At 33.5% G+C, this 15,789-nt stretch overlaps 1 protein-coding gene across 1 annotated transcript in view; it reads right to left on the bottom strand.

Moving 5' to 3' along the window:
• Positions 1–3,310, bottom strand: part of LOC140157240 (uncharacterized) — an 82,023-nt gene extending 78,713 nt beyond the window's left edge. The window contains exon 1 of the mRNA XM_072180361.1: positions 3,195–3,310. The gene's annotated coding sequence lies outside the window, so the exon portion shown is untranslated. The remainder of the gene's footprint in view (positions 1–3,194) is intronic.
• Positions 3,311–15,789: the final 12,479 nt, after the last annotated feature.

Genomic DNA, 15,789 nt, shown 5'->3' on the forward strand with positions numbered 1-15,789 from the left:
TGGAACTATGAAATTTGGTTGGAATTCTCAATTCTTCTACAGTGGGAGTATGGTTTCAAATTCAACAGCCTATTTAGTAAGCCATACCACCTACATACAAGCTGCCTACCCACTTCCATTCAATCCTACCTGTTACTGTTAAATTTTAGCACCAAAGCAGGCCCGTACGCTGGAAAAGTGTTCAAAAGGTCCCAAAATGTCCCAAAATTTCAGAATTTATGAAGCGTGCGGTAGCAAAAAATGGGGTTTTTACGCTTTTTGGACAAAAAGGTCCAAATTTGGTCCACTTTTCACAAAATTGCCCCCCCCCTTGGAAAAAGGTCCACTTTTTCAAAATCAGCACCCCCCAAAATGAAATCCTGCGTACGGGCCTGCACCAAAGACAACCCTGCTTTTTCACACATGATTAAATTCTTTTATATCAAGTTGGAAATATCAAGACAATAGCATATACTCCAAGAATTTAATTGGTTACACCCTTACCAATTACAGCGTAAGAAAGGTATTTACAACTTCTATTGTATTAATTAATTCTGTTGCCAATTATTGCTTCATTAAAGATTGATGAGAGTGTATTAAAAATTAAATAATTATAGGAAATAAATTTCAATAAAACCAACTTGGCTATTTCCCATCTCATAATGATAGTACATGTGTCTCTTAAATGTTTACACTTAAAGCCATATTATAACATTTGCTGAGGAGAACGCCCTCAATTTTTTTTTTTAATTTTGGTTTTTACACAAATGTAATGTACTTTAGTCAATAAATATACTCTGCAAAAATCAAGACTTTAGGTACTGTAGTTTTGTCAAAATCCGAGATTTTGGATAAACCGCTGGAACCATTGTTTTATTATTATGTTGGAAATATTAGTTGAACATGTATGCACAGTATGTACATGGCGTGCAGGATACACATACACACACACCCCGAGGATTGTACCGTATTACAACTGCGGGAGTAACATGCATGGGCACTAGTAGTAAATTCCAATTTTCTAAGCTTTACCTCACTTGTTCGACTCAAAATTAAAAGGGGACATATCTGACAGTAAAAGCTAATACCGTAAACGTTCGCCTAATGGCGCTATGGGCTCCCTTGACATAAGTGGAATTTTAGGTACAACCTAAAAGCCCGCCTAAAAGTGCCCTCCAGTAAAATTACCACGAGCAAATAAGGGCACGGAACCTTAATTCTTGTTGGGATTTCAGAAGTGCATGGGAGCTCTCTATTTGCACATGAAATTTACCTTAAGGCAAAGGAGCTCAGGTGCGCCATTAGGCGAACGTTTACGGTATTTTATGGAAAATAAATTCTGATCTATTTTAACAGAAATGTTATAATGTGGCTTTAATGTATCATCAGCATTCACTCTCTCTCTGTCTCCCTCCCCCTTTTGTTATGGGTGAGCATACAGGGAGCAACACTAACAAACAATAAAGTGTCTTTTAGTTACTTTTGATTTAATTTCTAAATGCCTATAAAGCCTTAATTTACATATTTTTTGCAATGCAAAATTGGCATTAATAGCATGCAGTTGTAATTTTTTCTGATGCATTTTTGGAAAACGATGAGGAGCTTTTTATTTGAAGGTTCTGAGTTTTAAAAGGGCATTTCGTGATCCACAGCCTCATCCCCTCACTTTTCTCAAAAAAAGTTGAGATTTTTATATCACTGGAAACCTCTGGTTTATGTACAAAATATTTCTTGCAGATTAATTCGTTTAGCAGAGATATCATGAAATTTGAATTTCGTTCTGGTGCACCAGAACGAAATGACAACGCATTGTCTATGGAGCAGTGTAATACACATAATCATGCATAACTCGCGAACGCAAAATCGGAATCAACTGAAATTTTGGGAATAGGTTTTTTTCGTGGATATCTAATGAAAAATGACATAAATAGAGGATGCTAGGATCACGAAATACTCCTTTAAGATACTAAAAAAACATCTTTAAAGTGTATGCTACTTGAAAATTGAATAAATAAATTTTGAAAAAGTGGACCTTTTTTCAAAATTTGAACCTTTTTGGATGGGGGGGCAGATTTTTTTTGGACCAAAAAGGCATAAAAACCTCTATTTTTTTTGGGGGGGGGGGCACATCGCACCCGCACCCGCACCCCCCCTGGCTACGGCCCTGCACAAATATAAAACAGAGCAAATTATTTTGTACAGAAAATCTGTTTGACGTATTCAAAATTTGATGGTTTGCAAGTTAGTCTATACTAGAACATAAGACATTATAATGCAGGGCCATAAGGAAGAACAAAGGCTACTTAAAAAATTCCCTCTGAATGTGGACCCAGGTCAAGAAGAAATAAATAAAAAGAAAGAAACAAACAAAAAGCCAATTTTGTTTCCTGTATGCTGTGTGCATTTCATTTTGGGAAAGATTTTATTGCATTTCATTTTTTTTTTTGAGAAATCCAGGGAAACCTTTTGTTTTACAAGCAATATGAAATCAATAAATCATTTGAGTCTGGAAATGTACGATGTCAAAGTGCAATTTCCACCCTAAATAAGTATTGCCATTATCTGTACCCTATAAGAAGAAAGTAAATTAGTCATTTTCTTAACCTTAAAACCCTTCATCACAATTGGAAAAACACACATTAACCTAATCTAACCTTTTATGCTACATTTATCTTAAGGGGGTACTACACCCCTGGCCAATTGTGTGCCTATTTTTGCATTTTTCTCAAAAATTATAGCACATTGGTGACAAGTAAGATATATGTATATTATAGGGGCAAGGACTACAACTACTACACTGAAAATTCAGCAACTCAAGGCAAGTAGTTATTGATTTATTGATCAAATATTGGTTTTCCCTCATTTTTTGACTGTAACTCCACAACTGTTGTCTGTGTTGAAATAAGGTTTCCAATGCAGTAGTTGTAGTCCTTGCCCCTATAATATACATATCTTACTTGTCACCAATGCTTATAATTTTTGAGAAAAAATGCAAAAATAGGCACAAATTGGGCAGGGTGTAGTACTCTAAAGACCAAAACACTGTGATTTATTGTGTAAGGTGTATACCCTTTTTCTTAAATTTCCTTAATTTACAATATGTATACTTGCAGTGCATGACTGTGAAAAAAGACCCAAATTTTACCTGAATCTTTGGCCACACTCACACATGATATCCCCTTGCCAATGACCAGTACCCCCGGATTATTACTCACCTTTATTAGCTAAAGAGTCTTCATATTCAGCTAAATTCAACTGGCACAGTCAAATATCAGTGCTTTTCCATATATCCAAGTGTTTCATATGCCACGTTCAGTGTCACAGTGTGTACAGGCACTGAAAAGGAAGCAACAAATACGACTTACAATGGTAACTACAACTAACTTTTGTATAGTCAATTAAATGCACAGCTATATATAGCACATGTGGTATTGTCCTATTCAAAACCACCTGTCGAGTTGATCCTATAAACAAGAATTGTGATCACATCTGTTGCTGTGTCGAACTTGAAATACATCTTAATCAACATAAATATACCGTATGCGAAGATGACATTATACAATAATCTGACTGAAACAGTCAATCCACATTAGCAGAATCCATGCAATTTAATGATTTGGTTGAATTTAATCCATTCACCAATTAGCAGTAGGTTTTAAGGCTTACCGATATACGCGATATCTCTTCAATGTAAATAAATTAATATCCTTAGATTTTCACAGCCGTCTACTTGATCCCCATATTAAAAACAATCATAATTTCTTCTTCAGCTGCCATTAATTATCATCATTAGTCCTGCAAATATCCTGCATGATTTAAGTACACATATAACTGAATGTTGTATTCCTTGTGGATTAAACACAATTGCAACAAAACATAAAATATTATCGAAATATCGCTGCATGACAATTCACAGTTGATTGATAACAGGTAAACCTTCTATTATGATGAACCAAATGATATCTGCCAACTCGACTATTAAGCCATGTTCACAGAGGCATGATATCTTGAGATTTTACTAACTTGGTGTACCGTGTGGTGGTGTGTGATACTATAAGGATGTTCGCAGGATTGCGTTTGGCTCGAAATTTGTTAACTTTATTTTCACTATATCTTTTAAAGCAAAGACAAAGGGAATGGTGAATGGAATTCCATCTTATTTTTGAAAGTTGGAAAAATTTTGTTGAAAAGCCTGTTCAAAAACACAGTTTCACCCAAACATTTGGTCCAACAATGTTCAAAAGAAATAGGTTCCTCTGGACTAAACAAATTTGGTATGTTCAATAATTACTTGATAAATTTTCTTGTTTTAAAATGTGCAATGTCACAGACTGATAAGTTATGCATCAAATGATCAGAATTGTATGCTGCCTTCAATCAAGTTCACTGAACTATTTGTGAATTTTCATGCAAAACAAAAGTATACTTTTCTACATATACTTTTCATGCATCAACTTGTGTTTGAGACACAAGAAAATTTATCATCTTGCTTTTTATAATAACAAAACTTTTCAGGGGGAGAAATGATTCTTCGGTAGGCCTATATCATATACACAACTGCTGAATTAACTCTTAAGCAGTTGGTCACCATGTGAAAACACCCAACTCCTACATATATATAAAATATAGCGAAACAATTACCATAAGAATAGAAAGACTTTTGTTGGCAAACAGTGACTCATAAGTCAGTGAGACGGTGTCAGTAGCATATTGTTCACGGAAGGACAATCCCAAAAAACACACATGGGTAAATATGTGACCTGTTACCACAGAACCAAAACACTGCAGCACAGTGGCATAGCCAGGATTTTGGAACAGGGGGGGCACAACTTGTAAATGTACCAACAGAAATATTTTTGGCCAGAAGTTGTGATTTGTTGACGCAAAATTTTTTTGCATGGTTTGAAAAAGTGAAGAGCAAAAAACAAAAGAAGGATATAATAATGGGCAGTAACAACATAAAACACAAATGATGTATAATTCACAATTTTTCATCATTTTTTACAATTCTCTCCTTTTTATGTCACCCTGGGTAAAAAAAAGTCTATTGTTAACCCCATTTTTTTTCACCAATGCCTTCAGTTTACTGATGGCCTTACATGAACCGACGGCCATGATGAGTAGGACACCGCCCCCCCTGTCTGCCCACTGGCTACGCAACTGCTGCAGCAGATTTATTTTTGGTTGAGGAAGCACCTTCAAAAAAATTTGAGCGTATGAAAGCCATATAACTACCAAATTACAATTTTCGTGATTTTAGGTATTTATAACAAAAATGATTAATTATCAATAATTACTTTCTGACTTCTGTTACACTGTAATCCCATTCAGGATTTGTTACTTCATTTCTCAGAACTGCATTTCAATAAGAATGGGTCACATAGGCCTATTGAAGTAAACATAAATATTTATGCCAAGTAATAGTGCAGCATGCAGTACAATGAAATAAATAGATTGTATATTAAGCAGCCCAGGCTAACCAGTACATATTGTTTCAGTTAGAGGCATCATGTAGGCATGCATATCATACGAGGAAGTTTGGTAAATTACACCTTTTGTCTGTGTCTTTTGTCAATTTTTTTTTCTTGAATGCTGAATTGTGACCGAATTAGTGCCCCTCTCCCAATTAATGTCCCATGTGCACTTTTCAGGCTTGTTTAATGCCCCTTTTAGTAAAACAGCATGTAATTAGTGCTTACTAAATCACATGAAGCCCTTTTTGACATTAATTGTGGTTCAATGATGAATATTTTGCTGGAGTTTATGACATTCAATGGTGACACCATAATTTGTCCATGGTGTAAATATCCTCTATCTACTGGAAACAGTATATCAACCCAAGTTCAATTCAATTCAATTTTTATTTTTCATCAATCTCATACAAACATTATATCAATATTATATACAATTATTGTGTATTAACAAGATTTGATGAAGGTAGGTACATCACAAAGCCGAGGCCTGATAACGATGTACCACCTTTTAACTAACAAACAATTATAATTTAATCAAAACAACGAATATACACATAAACATAAAATATATATATATATAAAAAAAAAACGATTTACAAAGAACCCATCTTAATTTACCATAATACAATTTTAAGCAAACAAATATTTTAGCAGTAGTATAGTATCAAGTAGTACAGTGAATAACATAATATGAATTATAAGAGGCATTATTTGTTTTCTTTTAGATACCTTAACATACTATTTTTGAATTCATTTACCAGTTTAAATGTATGTACTTTATTTAGTATGGTTCAGAAGTATACCTTTGAATCAGAACACAGCAGAAGTCTATTAAACAGAGACAAGAGAGTTTACAATCTAAGTCATCTCTAAGATCAATTACTTCAGACTGAAAATAAGTCTAATATGATAGGATTTCCCTTCAGTTGGACCTTCTGTTGGATCGCAACAACACCAGCTTCAAGAACTTGTTGATGATTTTTTCAGGTGGTGGCCGCATTGCATTCTCTAAATTCAGTAAATTTTCATCGTCAACCGTGTAATTGAATGGGATTATTTTGAAATTTTAAAATGCTTGAAATATCACAAACAAATAGGCCTATGTTGATAAATAATACAAATACAAGCTAAAACCGTTGGGGTTCGATAATGAACCCCAGAAAACTAACCGACTATATTGGAAAATGCCATACGGCCGGGCGGTTTCACAAGTTGCCGGCTCGATCATGTCATCCGCCGCCTGGATTTTTTGATAAAACTGCCAGCAAAGACAGTTTTAACTTAAAAAATTGTCACTCAGGTTTGACATATTTAACTTTTTTTAGTCTATAATTACAAAACCTGATGAATCTGTTTAAAAACATGATTATAGACCATCATTACTAAAATTGAATTTTTTTTCATGAGACCCAATTTGAACCCATTAAAATAGAAAAGTAAATTACACATTTTATTCTAAAGATTGTGCTATCTACTGGAGATAGCATAATTTACAAATTAAACTGATTTGAAACCCCTAGCTTCCGAACTTAAATGAGTTGTCAATTTTCTTTTTACCTAGGAAATTTAATATATTGTAAAACTCAATAAGGTGAAACCTAAATTGAATGAGCACTTTATTCACTTGACAAAAGAAAAGTAAATCTCACATTTTATTTTAAAGATTGTGCTATCTACTGGAGATAGCATCATTTACAAATTAAACTGATTTGAAACCCCTAGCTTCTGAACTTAAATGAGTAGTCAGTTTTGTCAAAACCTAAATAATAAGCACTTTTATTCATTTGACCCAATTTGAACCAGTTACAAAAGAAAAGTGAATCACACATTTTATTCTAAAGATTGTGCTATCTACTGGAGATAGCATCATTTACAAATTAAACTGATTTGAAACCTCTAGCTTCTGAACTTAAATGAGTAGTCAGTTTTGTCAAAACCTAAATAATAAGCACTTTTATTCATTTGACCCAATTTGAACCAGTTACAAAAGAAAAGTGAATCACACATTTTATTCTAAAGATTGTGCTATCTACTGGAGATAGCATCATTTACAAATTGATTTGAAATCTGTTAGCTTCAGAACTTTTATGAGTTGCCAAAAAATTGTACCTAGCAAATTTAATATATTGTCATAAGCATACACAATTAGGTGAAACCAAGTCAATGTCAGCACTTTTTATGATCATGGTTCATTGGCTTTGAATAAGAGATATCAGAAGTCTATATAGAAATACTTCCCCTATAGGTGTTGCCAAACTACATCTTGTGCACAAAATTGGGCTACTTTTCAATCTGGTAAAAATAGTTCATTTGTAAATGCAATTGAAGTATACTTTCAAAATGAACGAGTGCAGTGATTTATTCATCTTTGAAGAAAGGCATGTCTTGCCAATCAGAATATATCTTCTCTCAAAATGGCATTCTAACCTAACTGCTACAATTGTGGACAATAATAATGCCTGAAAAATTCTGGCAACTCCTTTGTGGCCAATGGGGGAAATCCAAGTCTATAAAAATAGTATTCTTTCAGAATTTGGTATTAATCAGTAACTTGTGACAGTAAATTTGAAACAATTCACCAATTTTGTCTTCATTTTGCTGCTGTGTGTATAAGACACATTTGTACATTCCACAATGGCTTTGATACAACTACTGCAGTGGATGTATATCATTCTTTTATATCAGATCCTGCATTCCGTTTGTATTCAGCCCATAAATGGAAAATCCAAGCAGACAAACTCATGTTATCAACAAGGAAGTGTGGCTTGTAAAATGTGGAATTATACCAATATGGATTGTAACTGGAGAGATCTAGTCTGTATTCCACCATTACATCATGCAGCTTCTATAATTTCACTTGATCTAAGTGGGAATCAACTCACTGATATCGCTGATGGTGTATTTCATAGGCTCGGAAAGTTGCAGCATTTGGATCTATCAAGCAACTATATTTCAGTGTTGCATGATGGGGCATTTACTGGACTTCATGAATTATTATCTCTGGATTTGAGTTACAATGAGGTATGCTTTGTAAGTGATAAGGCCTTCAGCACACTCAACAAACTTACCTTTCTGGACTTAAGTGACTCAAATACTTTATCAGGTTCCCCTTTTAAAGATCTATCCTCACTGCAGACACTTAAACTCAATTGGCAAAATATGTCAAGCCTCAGCACTACATCACTTGCAGGATTGGAAAACTTACAAACTCTGGTGATGTCATTTGATGATGGGTCTGATAACATCACTGGTACACCTCTAGCTCAACTTTCATCTTTGCATGAATTGAACATTACTAATTCTATCTATGACTGTGATGGCATTTACAGACTGTTTATTGGACTACATAACTTACAACACCTTGAGATCAAAGTTGGTGGATCCTGTCCTGAAATCAAGTTTTGCTCCTCAAATGTAGAATATGCCCATCAAGTGAATGTAAGTCATAATTGTAGAAGATTGATTCCTTTAACATTTCTTGCATTTCAGCAGGCATCTTTAAGTACAAGTCTTCCAGCATTTGAAGTACTAAGGAATCTCACTAATCTAACCCTTATTGTTGAAGATGACATTATATGCAGCCATAGCAGCTTTGAACTCACTAGATTCACCTCTTCAGAGTCTATCACTAGTATTAAATACAATACAATACTCAAAGAAATTCTACTTAAATTCAACAACATTTGCATTGTGGGGTAATTGGAAGGCATCATTACAGGAATTAACATTGCAAACATTATATAGCAATGAACAATTTGTTGAGGGTGCACCTTTTGAATGGTTTACTGATTTGAACTATATTTGAAACTAGTAAATATAAAATATCTCATACGGTCTGCCTTCAAGGGATTAAGAAGTTTACATGAATTACATTTAGAAGATGCCAGAACCGATATATTTTCATCTGGTGCTCTGGATATATTCAGTAGCTATAACTCTTTAACTATGTTAGATCTGTCAGATTGCAAATTAAGTGGCAATTTGACTATTTTCTGGCATCAATTGTGTAACATTTCATCTCTGCAATATATAGACATATCATATAATGAATTTGATGGTGGTGATAAAACAGTGCATTGGACATGCTCGCCACCTAATTTGAAAATGCTTAACATGGGGTACCAAAACACAGATGTATCGATTTTAAGTCCCGATATATGTCAGGTTGCTACGCAATTGGAATCACTTGATGTTAGTGCAAATACAGTTGACTTTTATCATATAAATTGTACCTGTCCTAATCTTGTCACTTTAATTCTCTCCAAATGCAATTTGTTAAATCCAGATGATGCTGTAATACACTTGCCTGTTTTACATAAGCTGTACATTAATGAGCTGCGATATGTGGATTCAGGCTATGTTGCAGTTTTGAATGTCTTGAAAACCCCCATGTTAAAACATCTTTATATGAGTGGCAATTTCATTTTCATAATTGATACTGTTCTTGGGAAATTATTCAGCAACCTAACATATCTGGATTTAAGTAACAATTACATTAGAGTCATGGAAAAAGTCTCTATTTGGTTTAGTCACCTTGAATATCTGGATTTAAGCAACAACAGACTGACATCAATAAGCACCCTTGAGTCCTTGAGTAACTTAAGAACACTGATTTTGAACGGAAACCTTATAAATATAATCCGTAAAGAAATGTTAACCCAACCGGACCATCCTTATATGAGCACATTGGAATTGAGTAACAATCATTTTCAATGTGATTGCAATGTGGAGCCATTTAGAAACTGGATATTTACAGATGATGTGGTTCGTCTTCTTCCATCCTATGGTTACCAATGCTCTTCACCTGATTCAACAAAGGGGTTCAGCATTACAGAGATCAATTTAGATTGTGAATCCAACTTATGGAAGTACATCATAATCAGTATTGCTTGTGCCATAGTTCTGATTCTGTTAGTCATTTTGACAGTGTATTATTGGTGGCACATTAAGTACAGATTTTTTTTGCTGTTCAACAGAAGAAGAAATCAACAACACCATCTTATTGTAAATGCTGAACGTATGGATGATGATGAGGACGGTATCCCTCTATATGATGCCTATGTACCCTACCATGAAGAAAGTGCTGATGATTGGGTACATGGAGAGCTTCTACCCAATATTGAGCAAGGAGAGGAACCTTTCAGACTTTTCCTAAGGTGTCGGGACATGCGTATTGGGAGAATAAAGTTAGTTGAAATATCTCTTCACATGCAAAGAAGCCGCAAGGTTCTTGTTATACTCTCACCACAATTTTTTGAAGACAATTGGTGTAATAAAGAACTAGAGTTGGCACATTATAGAGTCCTGGAAGAGAATCGCAATGTGATGATTCTTATTATTCTGGAAGAGATTCCAGATAATAGAAAGACGCTATTGTTTAGACAATTACTCTGTAAAGTGCAGTGCCTAAAATGGCCAGGCGATGGATATGGACAGTATCTATTTTGGAGACGCCTTCGAGAGGAACTGAAGAGACCTGTGCCACTAGACCGCCGCTTTGCTAATTAATGTCCTTTATGGTATACATAATGTGAATAATTGTATACACAGTTTTGTTAATTACCTTTTACGTAAGGCCAAAAAAAAAAATAAAGGTTTGTCTCAAAGCTCACGAGAAATTTAAAAACAAATGCGAAATGCGATTTTTTTTTAATTTTTTTATTCCCGACTTTTTTTCATGGTATTTTGAAAAAAAAGTATGATTTTCGCAGATTTTTTTATAAAAAAAACTATAAAAAATTTTTTTTTTGAAAAAAAAAAAAATATCCGCATTTGTTTTTTGTCAAATCGTGGGATTTTACAAACGCGCGCGCAAGCTTTTAGACTTAACCTTTTTTTTTTTTTTTTTGCCTAATCATAATAACCAAGTTGCAAGTGCTCATCATTGTTTTCTAATCATAAAATGAAGTTATTAAGCTATGAAAGATTCCAAATGTCAGAAAAATACAGATATATACGAGGGATGGTCAATAATTTTTCGCAACTACTAGTACTATGTATCTCCACTCAGGAGTGGCGGCATGGCACTACAGGGAGGGGGCTTAGGGCATATATTTCCCCCAATATATTTCTTTCCCCAGTTTCACCTTCGCCTCTCAATTACAAAAAAATCCACTTTTTGCGGCAATTTTGTGCAAAATATGTTGATTTTGCCCCCCTCCCCGAAATTCACTGTGCCCTACAAAATGTGTAGAGCATAAATACCGTTTTGTTAAATTACCTTTTTACATAATAATAGATTTACGATTTGTGTAGTTTTGTTTTGAGGTGTTGTGATGGTTCGATGTTCCAGTATTGACTTATCAATGTTTTCAATCTATTGACATTGAGAACATTAACATTAACCATTATCAAATTGTCAATGTTTTGACATGAAAAGGGAATTGAATAGTAATTTTCTAACACTTCATACTTTCTTGATTAATAAAGGGGACAAAATTACAACCAAATCAGTGAAATCACATTATGTCATAGCTAAAAGTGACTGTCACATGATTGGTATGATTTTAAAGCTTTAAATTAAAGATTTAAAATCTGTTAAAAAAGACATTGTGCTGACTCTGTGCACATTATGTTTGAGTGAGTCACAAAATTAATATTCAATGTAGTCAATGTTTTCAAATTGCTTTAATTTCAATATAAATATTTTGAACATCACATTAGCTAAATTTTGTTTGTATCAATTGTATCTGGCATTAAATTTTTATACTTAGTATTTGTTTTGCTTTTAAAGGAGTATTTTATGATTCTAGTATCCTCTTTTTATGTCATTCTTCAGTAGATATGCATGAAAAGAGCTTATCCCCATAATTTCAGTTGATTCCAATTTTGCGTTTGCGAGTTATGCATGATTATGTGTATTACACTGCTCAATAGCCACAGTGTTGTGCCAGAACAAGATACAAAATTGATATAATTATGTTTAAACGAATTAATCTGCAAGAATTGTTTTGTGCATAAAAAATTATGTAAGCAGAGGTTTCCAGTGGTATAAAAATATGTTTGTGGATCATAGGTCACTTTCCCAGAGCTTTTTGTTCTAGTGGATGCAAGCATGCAATATTTCGCAATTACAAGTTACTTAACAAACATTATTTTTAAATGCAATCCATCTCAATATGTTTTATGTTTTAACTAGATATTATTTGTGTAATTGTTCAAAGATGTTATTATTTTGAAAAATTGTAAATTTAACTTTGAATTATTATGCATTTTCTTAATGGTCTTTACATCTGTAAGATAATTGTTTTTAAAATGATCTCTTATCATGTTTTGTAATAACCTGTATATAATAATGTTCTTTTATATTATTTATCTTTTAATCAAGCTTGTTTTCATGTTTATTGTTTTACACCACGGACGTGTGGAAGAACAAAAAATGTTTTTTGAACATGTAACCGTGTATAAATAAAGTGAACAAATGAATGAATGAATGGATGCTTTCTTTGAATTTCACTCTCATTTTTCTTCTTTTACAACTATAGGAAGATGAAAACTTGTACTGAGATGTTGCTGTGTCTATTAATTGATCATGCCGGAATAAGCCAGGCAGTGGCAGGAACATCAAGGTTGTCCGAATTTGCCCATAATTGGTGTAGTAGGGGTGTTTGATGAAACATTCTCACTGAAACTTTTTCAGGATTCTGACCCCCCTTGTTAAGGGTTTATAGCCCTTATTTGTTTTGGTACAATCTACCCCCTTAAAAATGGATGAATTTTTCCTGAATTTAAGCCAATTTTGTATTCTCATTTTTTCACAAGTGGTTGAAGTTATTTAAGTAAAGTAAGTATTTGTAGGAAACATCTACCCCGGGCATTACAGGGAATAATTGACATTCAACCAGCCCCTATCATTTGGCTCTAGGGGTGTCTAAACATACCCCCCTCAAAATGTCTTTAAAAATTGAATTTTTAGTTGATGAATTCAAATGCAAATATAAAAAATATACATCCTAATTTTGAATTTTTGTTGGTGTCATTAGAGTGACCCAACATGTGGCTGTGGGAAACAAATTAGAATATCTTGGGGCGGTGTTGCTTTTTTTAGAAAATACAGTGTTTCTATATGGTATTTAAACAATATTACAAAGCTGAAAATATTGTAATAATAACGAAATATGTGATTATTTCAACTACATACTTTATTTAGAGCTGGTTATTAAGTTGTGTAAGGTTTTAAACTTTAATAACATGGATAATAAAAGCAAAATGTTACTAAAATTTAAGTGTTTTTAGATTTATTCGATCTAAAATGAGAAAAACCTAAAATACTTGGTCAAACACTCAGGAATTTTAAAGTACAGTTTGATTGAACAGACCGTTTATGAACAGATTCAAACAAAAGTAAGAAATAAACAATTATTTGGTAAGCAGCACTCCCTTAGAATTTAAATCATGATCATACAACATTACTTAGCAATTAGCATCAACATATAAATATGAGTTATTATAGACCTAGCAATTCAATTTTTTATTAGTGCATAATCAAGATGACACTTTGCATGTTACCGTTCTTTTTGACGCCTAATTGTACTACATGGTGTCGCAGAATGATTTATACTGTGTTTGAACAAAATATCAAAAATATATAGTCAACACTGTATCTAATTTGAATAATTATGTGCAATACAATGACACATACATGTATGTCTCCTTCTTATTCTGTGACTTTCATGGAAATAGCTTGATTTGTTTTGGCGTGACATTGCTATAAAATGGACGAAAACTGCATGTGTGTAATTTACAGCGCAAAGGCTTCATAACACATGGATCCTTTATCACCATCGTCCAGCCGCACTGTGCAATATATTGGAGAAATCCTACATTCTTTTATATCTTATTCCCTCCAAAATGTGTAAAACAAAATTATCGTATTTTAATCAAATACTGAAGACTATTAAAGAACATTTGATTAAACAATCATAAAGCTGAAAGATATGTCTTTCATGCATAATGCCATGTTGCACGTATACTAAAATCGAATGAACATGTATGCCAGAATCTTATCTATGCAAGAATAGTATCATAAGAATAAATATTCTTATGTAGATCTTGAGGTTCATTTGCTTCAGCAACAAGTGTCAACATTATTTTCGAGTTGATTTGACATCTAAAGATCTTGTTTGGAGCTGAAAGTGCAAAGTTACATTCCTCTAAGCCATCTACAAATTGTCACAACGTATATTGGCTGTGCACTTAACTTATTTGCTTTGTTTCAAAATATCACAATCAGCCTATAGATAATAATTAGGCCTATAATGTAAGAAAACAAATTGTTACCTCATACTGGTGTTTGAAATACAATTATCGTGGCATTGTTGAAAATGTCTATTAACAAGTTACAAAGTAACCACTAAGGATACTCGCAATATTTGGGTATCTCAAATGGAAATCTGTCACTTTTTGTTGGACATTGCAAATAAGACAAGATTCTTGGATTTTACTCTCAATTGTCCATTGATATTTCTGATCCTGATAACTATGATAATATAGAACAACTCATCCCAACTTATCCAATATTTTATTGAAAAGTATACCATTTTATAACTCAAATATTTCAAGCACAATCTAAGTATTCCAGCCAGAATAGATACTTTAATTCAATCATATACATCAAACATGTTTTACTTCTCAAGTATTTATGATGTCTTGCTGTAATATTATTTCCAGTTCAAAGATGCATGCAAAAGCATTCAAAGATCACTTTATGACTGTGCAAGTTATCTATAGGTTATTTTATTCTCAGGAACAAATAACATAACATGTCTGATATCATGATGTTCCAAGAAGTTTGCTTTTTAATAAACAAAATATGTATTGGTACCAATCGTTTTGATACAGCCTGTATATCTCGCATGTAAATGTAGGCCTATGAATTACATTCCAGACAGATGTCCAAAAAATACTTTTCTAAAATTTGACCTCTGCATGACCTCTGCATGACCTGACCCGTGCAAAATGTTCCCCTGGTCATGAGATTTGTTGTCACTGAGTTTGAGCCCCATACCCCTTACAGATGTCCAGAAAAAGAAATTATAAGATTTGACCCAGATAACCTTTGATCTGACCCCTGCAAAGTGTTCCAAAATATTCCCCTGGTCATTAAGTTTGTTGTCACAGAGTTTAAGTCCCGTACCCCTTACAGATGTACAGAAAATGCATTTCTAAAATTTGACCTCTGCATGACCTTTGACCTGACCCCTGTAAAATGTTCCCCTGGTCATGAGATTTGTTGTCACCGAGTTTGAGCCCCATACCCCTTACGGATGTCGAGATAATGCAATTGTAAGATTTTACCCCCTTAATGACCTTTGACCCCAATTCTTTGTACAACTTT

The sequence above is a fragment of the Amphiura filiformis genome, chromosome 7, assembly GCF_039555335.1.
Source record: "Amphiura filiformis chromosome 7, Afil_fr2py, whole genome shotgun sequence".
NCBI lineage: Eukaryota > Metazoa > Echinodermata > Ophiuroidea > Amphilepidida > Amphiuridae > Amphiura > Amphiura filiformis.